Source organism: Triticum urartu, chromosome 6 (genome assembly GCF_003073215.2).
Source record: "Triticum urartu cultivar G1812 chromosome 6, Tu2.1, whole genome shotgun sequence".
In the NCBI taxonomy this organism is placed as follows: domain Eukaryota; kingdom Viridiplantae; phylum Streptophyta; class Magnoliopsida; order Poales; family Poaceae; genus Triticum; species Triticum urartu.
In genome coordinates this window covers 30053147-30061228 of record NC_053027.1, presented here as the reverse complement: position 1 = coordinate 30061228, position 8082 = coordinate 30053147, and positions in this window count along the sequence as shown.

Here is an 8082-nt window from a genome sequence, read left to right as displayed (position 1 = left end):
ACTTCGGCATGTTGATACTTCATCTTCTTTGTTCCACTTTCCCCCAATTCTTTCTCCATCAAATTTCAGAATTTATCTTATTGATTGATGTTGTTCTTTCTACCCCCAAATGAATAGAAGGTGCTCCGAGTTGACGAATTCCAGGTCGTTTCCGATGGGCTGGGTTGTTCCTTGCCGCTCCAATGGCGAACTGTCAGGTTATTATCCGTGTCATCTTACTATTCGTGCTCAGCCTGCTGCATGCACAGGGTATCTACAGTTGGACGGTATTGTTTTGATCCATCACTACGATTGGGTTCTTAATCTATATCCCGTTTGGGAATTTTTGTCTCATGATGGATTATTCAGTCGAGGGGACTGTTCTAGGAATCCGAGGGACGATGGCATATGGAGCAACTTCTTCTGTTTATCTTTTTGGACAACAAATTTACATGCTTCCGAAGACTCTAACTGAAGGTATCCCTTTCATTATATGACATGCACGGTGAATTCCAGCATTACTTATTGATTTGAAGAAGTACTGAAGCAGGTACATACATACAGACCTATATGAGGTATCCATGCCAAAATAAAGTCAAGTACGTCATGGATTGGATCCATACCCAGCTTGGCCATGAACCAATATTCTCTCAAAAGCTTGGTAAATAATCTTAGTTGAATGAAGAGTACTTGAAAGGATCACTGATTTGGTCCGAGGTTTGTCTGATCATGTATTGTTTTGGCAACAGGCGCTCCCTTCCCTCTAAACTTCTGTGTTTTTTCATCAAGACGATGTTCAGATGCAGTCTATGCGCACGCACATATGGCGCTTAGCGTTTCCAAATGGTTGTGAAGCTCAACACTTTCGATAAGCACTTTGTGCTCTTTATATGGTAATGCACGTTCTTAATATGCATTATGTTTCACATCTGACCAATTATTGTGACATGATTAGTGTCTCCTGGCATATTGTTTTTAGGGAAATGAAGGAGATCAGATAAATTTTCTCGACAAAGCCAAGCATGTTCTTAAAGTCATGCAAGGTGGTAGCATGTAAGGATCTTCAGTCACTATTTTTGCAGCATGTTCTGGATGTAAATCGGATGCCTGATGCCATGTATAATAGAATACAAATACGCAGAGGTTTCAGCCAATTTGTTTTCATGCAAAACAGTAGGAATTTCTCCCTACGGCATGTATTTATAATATTTTTCAATGAGTCTATACAAACTTGGTTTGCATCAGAAAACATTTGTTGAGCAGAACAGTTACATAGTATATAGGTGGCCTTTTGTGATGTTAGTCTCAGTTAATTCCTGAAATGGACAGTGATGGCCATCTAAATTTTCCCAAGGCTCTGTACATGTACAGCAAAACTGAAACTCAATATAGATGTCTCTTCTGATGAAATCATTTATGCAATTATGCTAGAGCAATCATGTGAGATGGTAATGTTTCTTGTATAGCTGTTTCAAATATGAAACTAGATTATGGCCATGATGCTCAGATTGTGGAACCTCATGACCTAATTGCTTCCTGCTGCTGTTAAATCCGACGACATGGAGGTAGACATGACTATGAAGGATGGTTGTCAGTCACACCGCCCAACGACGACGGTATCCACAGATTTTGTCAAGATAATCTTCGACCACTGTACCTATGAAGATAAAGCAGTTGTCCATGAGCTTGTTGTGTTGGGAGACGAGGATCCCCCACCTTGCATGGTACCTCTTTTTTCTAGGGGACAGTTGTACCTCTTTTAGCTGAAAAAATATTTGTTATTGGTATTTAATAAAGATGTTTTGCTGAATAAGCATTTCTAAAGTGGGCAATTCGCTGTCTTGAGTTAAGTTCCTAGGAGTGCAAGGTCTGTTCTTTTGCTAACTGCACGTTTGCGGTTAGAGATCAATTATTTTATGTACATGAATGTTTGCTGGTGTAAGGGTATTCTCATGAATAATTTAATCTGTGGCTTTGGATCATATATTAAATTTCAGGATAGTTGTAACCTTGAAAATGATTATGCGAACCAGCAAAAATATTATTCAACGATCTGAACACTACATCCCATGTAGTGCCCTTAAATCATGAGTTTGCTAAAGTTATTTGTGTTCATTGTGTTCCCGGGCAATTAGGTGACATGACTCAAGTATTCTTTTAAGAACAAGTACCGGCGCAGTATTTCATTAATCCAGAAATTTAGTTTGTTATTATGCTTCAAAGAAAAAAGACGACCTCAATTTATATTTAGTTTTCATATATATTTTCCATTATATATTTACAGAAAACAAAATTATTCTGATTCATCATGAATTTGTACTCTTCCAACCCTTACTATATGGGTAATAGACAGGCGCGGCAACGCGCGCCATCATGGTCTAGTGCACATCAAAGCATTAGCTAATTAGTGAACTCTGGCTGGATGATGCTAACATATGAAAAATAGTGTGTGATTTACATACGTGCCACAAACAAGAAATTAGTCCCTTTTTTCTCACAATGAATATAACTGTATTATATGTACATCCCATATCTCGAAAATAGAATGGTCGACATAGTTCCACGCATACCCACAGAATAGTACATTCAAAAGAAATACTTGGAAAATTTAAAAAATCTGAAACTTCGGGGTACAAATTTAGTCGATTCTACCATTTTTACCAGAATACCACGGATGTCATTTCTTTGTGAAACTTCATACGCGGGTATACTGGTTGACTATGTATGTTAAAAACAGTCAGATTTTTCAGAATTTTTTTGGACTTACTATTCATAAGAGGTGCACGGGGAACCATGTTCACGAAATCCACATCCCATCTATCTTCCTTAATATCTTTCTGAATACAGTTCCTAATTAGCTTGCTAACATGCCATGATAAAATTAGAGTTAATGCCAATTTTCCTAAATATTTATCAAATGTGTGAGCTGGCAGGACTAAAAGAGGTGACACAATGAGGATTACAGTTTCAAACATAAATAAAACTATGCTTTCCATGCATTAATTAATAGCAACTAGCAGAGTGGCCCGCGCTTTGTGTGTCTAGTTGTACTTCTCTCTGATTGATGCTATGCAATTTCCCAATTGTTTTGCTAATTCTCAGTTGTATGTATGTTCTCGTGTCAGTCACCTCTCAGATTCTGAAATTTATGGGAATGGGCTGATCGAAAGTGTCCAACTTCTGCAAAAAAAAACTTACTGCAATATATATATATATATATATATATATATATATATATATATATATATATAAAGTTATCCATGTCTACATAAGTGACCTATGTATAAGAAATACCAAACAACTTATTAAATATATCTTTTTTGTGTGCAGAATTTATCTTCCTTTTAGTAAGTTTGTCATTACAAACAAAATAATAAGCATAGACCTCTTTTTCCGGCAAACCAAACTATGATAATCTTGTGCTTTTAGAACAAAATAATAGTTGTCTTACTTCTATCTTTTGAAAATGATTGTTCATAAATTATCACTGGTAGTTCTGTGACCTTGTCCCAGTGGAGGTGATCCTGTTATCGACCTCTTCCAATGGACCTAAGTTACGCCTTTATATTGCTATCATGGAAATTGAAACAGATTGAGTTGACATTTTTCCAATATAATTAGTTGGGTGGCTCTTTACATTTGTCAGATTATTCATGTTTTCATTATATTTATTCATTCATAACATATTACATTGATACACTGGTATGCTCTTGCGTACTTTGCAAAAAAAGAAATTGTTTTTATTTGCTACATATTCCAAATATCATTATAATTTCTTTAGAAGAATAGCCTTTTGGACTTCCGAGGATCAAATTTCTAGCAAGGTGGTTCAGTGTATTTCGGCAGCAAGATTACATTACTTATATTGTTTAACAATATGTTTTGCCACTAAGATTTCTTTGCATGCATTGTTGTTTCACCTTTGTCAAGCTAAATTACCACAACATATATACATTACTGACTTCTAAATTTTACCTTTTTTTAAATTTTACAGTAGTTCACGTTGAATTATTACGGTTTGGTCATTTATCACTTTCAGCTGTGGCATGTTTTCTTATTCCACCACTTGGAAGTTTGTGCAAAGTCCACCACGCTCGATCGCAATATTTTCCACGCTCTCTCGCTATATTTACACCTTTTTCTGGTAAATAAATCATCACTATACTTTCTCTTATTTATTATTCTATATGCCCTTTAGCCACCACGCTATGGTTCCTTATTGAACCACACATCTCATCGCTAGTCCTCACTATGGGATGGTCACACAACTCTTATTTTATTTGTAAATTTCTTCTTATTTTAAATCTTGCATTAAGTTCTAGTCTTGACAATAAGTTCTCTGCCGCGTCAAATATTTGACCGATTCTCTAACCCCTGACTCACATCGCATGGGTTAAAGACTGTCCCTCATTCTTTCTCGCTCATAGTCTTGGCATTCATGATTTACGATTTCCACCTCACAACATTTTCTGTTTGTTGGTACAATATGCTCACTCACGATAATAACATGGCGTTGTTGATCCGCCTATTCTTTCTAACGAATATCATGCTTGACTGGTATGCGATGCTTATACATGTATATACTATTTGGATTTTTTTTTGTAGTCTACCACTTGTTTGTCACTTTAAGTCATTGTGAAATATGTCTCTCAACACTAATTATTTTCTTTAGAGAAATTGATGTTGCATGGTCCTCATATGTACATAAAATTGTAATCTCCATAGTGTGCCTCTTTATCATGCTATAAACTATTAATTGTGTGTATCACCGCCATTTTTTCTATTTGAAATGCACGTTTTAGCTGTAAAAAAATATGAAAACAATTCGTCACTTATATGTAAAAAAAATATCCAACATAAGTGTAAATTTTTATTAGGAAATACTAAACTATGCATGAATTTGTTTTCCATATTTTTGAAACATTTTCAATATGATTTAAAAAAAATTCAAATATTGGTCTCACGGGAGCCCAAACTCAAAATGTATGCATGACTCCGCTATTCTTTCTGCTGTTCCATATTTTCTTTTCTTAATCCAAACTTCATAAGATGATGATCACTAGTAGAAATACGACCTTTAGTGCCGGTTCGTAAGGACCTTTAGTACCTGTTCTGGAATCGGTACTAAAGGGTGGGCACTAAAGGTAACCCCCCTTAGTGCCGGTTCAACACGAACCCGTGCTAAAGGCCCACCACGTGGCACCAGCCCGCGCCGTGGTCTGGGCGACCTTAACACCAACCGGTACTAAAGGATATTTTTAATTTTTTTTTTGAAATTTTGTTTTCAATTTTTTGATTTTTTTTTTTGAATTTCAGTTTTTTGAATTATTTGACGATTTAGCCTCTAATCACCCCTCATAACTTATCAAGTGTACACCACTAATTCCAAATCATCTAACTTCCCGGTCGGTCACCCATCCTCTCACTACTCCAGCCTGAGCACGCTTAACTTCCGAGTTCTATTCTCCCTAGTCTCCAAGTCAGCACTCGTTGTTTTCCTGACAATAGTAAGCTGTCAATTCTATTAACCCTAGAGAGTTTAGCTCGAGTACGAAGTCAGTTGAGCTTGAAACTATTATTTTAAAATACAATAATTATTTAGTAACACTAATATTTCTTGAATAAGTAGTTTGACCACAGTTTGACCAGATTTGACCAAAATTCAAAAAAAAATTGAACTAATTATTTATTAACTCTAATATTATTGAATAATTATTTAGTAACACTAATATTTATTGAATAAGTAGTTTGACCACAGTTTGACCAAAAATTCAAAAAAACTGAAATTTGAGCATAACTTTTTTTCCTTTGTGAATTTGAAGATTCTAAAAATCTTCAATGGGGTTCCCCCGGTTGAAATCGGATGCGGATTTTAATTCCCTACATTTTGATATATTATACATTTTTTCCGACATCGTATGCAAAAGTTATAGCCGTTTTACGTTTTCATTACATTTTTTGCAAAACATGTCCAAATTTATATTTTTAAATTTCCCTAACTACTAGATGTAGTAACATAACTACATCTCGAAGGATTTTAATTTTTGAAGTTTTTTTAAATTTTCCATTGGTTTTTTTTGCAAAACTGAAAAGGCGATAGGGGGGGGGGGGGGGGGGGTAGAGTTTGAAAATTGCCCCCTTTAGTGTGGGTTCGTGGCACGAACCAACACTAAAGGCTTGTCCCCTTTAGTGTGGGTTTGTGGCACGAACCAGTACTATAGGTTATACCTTTAGTACCGGTTTGTGTCACAAACCGGTACTAAAGGGGCTCGTGGGGACCTGGCCTGGCGCCAGCCTGCCACTACCCCTTTAGTACCGGTTCGTGGCACGAACCGATACTAAAGGCTCAACACGAACCGGTACTAGTGCATATGGTGTTTTTAGTGCCGGGCCAACTTCAAACCCACACTAATGTGTCTCACATTAGACCTTTTTTCTACTAGTGGATATATAGAAGAAAAAATAGACATGAATAAAAAACAAAGAGGGAGATCACGTAAATGTGCAACTCTCGAAGTAAGGAGAACAAGGCGTGACTAAATCCAAAATTGCACGTGTCCATGTAGTACAGGTTCTTTCACAGTTCCTTTTTTGGAGTTAATTCTTTTGTACTGTATATGCATATGCATGTGTCTTTGGGAGAGATATATAGACTTTCTAACTGCATGTTGAATCTGATTGCCTATGTGCCTGTGTGCCCACCTTTTGGGTAGAAGTAATGCCAAAAACTAGGTATATATAGTGTATATCACATGTACGTACAAGGAAAAAACCAAACTGAGGCAATAAACGTGCTAGCTAGCCAATCCAGAGAGACCATATCAAGAAGGAGACGGTCTCCTCCCCCGCGTCGTCTTCTCCGAGGCGACCTGGGGGCCAACCCTAGCCGCCACACTTTAGCCCCCTCCCTCCTCCGCCGCCGCCAGAGGAGCTCCTCGGCGAGCCCGCACGGCTTTGATGATGGTGGCGGCGGGGATCTCGGCGGCTTCACCCTGTGTGGAGGGCCTCGGCTTCCGGGGCGGCGGCCCCGGACGGTGGCGCGCGACGTGGCCTGTGCGGCGGGTGGCGTCGGCGGGTGCAGGTGGGCCGCCTCCCTGGCCGTGAGGGCGGCGCGGAGGCGGCGGGCGGCGGCTGCTGCGGCGACTCCTCGCCCGTCGTTGCGCCCTGGAGAAGTGGTGTCTTCAACCTCGATCCACTCCGATTCGCGCTGATCTCGGCCTCTGGCGGCTCTGGTCGCTGGATCTCGGCGTCGGGTGCGCGGATCTGGTGCGTGGGGGCGGATCCGGGGGAAACCCCAGGCCGGCGCGGCGGCCACACCGAAGGCGGCGCCTTTGTGCGTCGTTTACCTTGTTGGAGGCTTCGGTGGGATTCCTCCTCCTCCCATCCCGTCCAAGAGCTCAGGTGAAAGCCTCAGGTCCCCTTGTTCTGGCGACAACGGCATTTTGGTGGCGTGTTCCTTCCTGAGGGTGTCGTCCGGGGATGGCTCGAGTGGTGGTGGAGTTGGGTGTGGTGCGAGGGCGGCAAATGGTGGCCTTTTTTCATCAACGGCATCCTTCTCTGGTCCAGGTGCGGAGGGTTCCAGCCACAGGTTCGAGGGGATTGGGGTCCCTGCCTCCATGCCGGCGGTAGGCCTTCGGCGTGGCGTTTCCTATCCTTGACCAGGGACATGGTGTCGCATCCTTTTGGCCTTCTCTGAGGTTTCAGCGGCTGTGTCCGATAACTCTCGTCCGGTGTTGTGCCTTGCTGCTGCCGACGATGGTGTTTTGGTGGTCGGTCCTCCGTTTCATGTGGGTCTGTCTCTGGTGCCTCTCCTTGGGCAGCCGGGGCACTCTGATTTGGATTCTAGGGTGAATCACTTCGTCGGCCGCCGGTGCGGCACCCGTCGAACCCGGGTGGTAGGGTAGGGACCCTTTGCGGCGGCGGAGGCAGGTCATGTTTGCCCTGTTTGATCCCTTTGATGGCAGCCAATGACACAAATCTTGAATGGTGGTGCCCTCCTCCTGGCACCTCCGTAGGTTAGCTAGTTTTGGCTTTGCGTCGTTCGATGGCAAGAGTGGTGTGCTCTTTGCCTTCGAGTTGTTCTGCTGAGCATATTGTATCTTT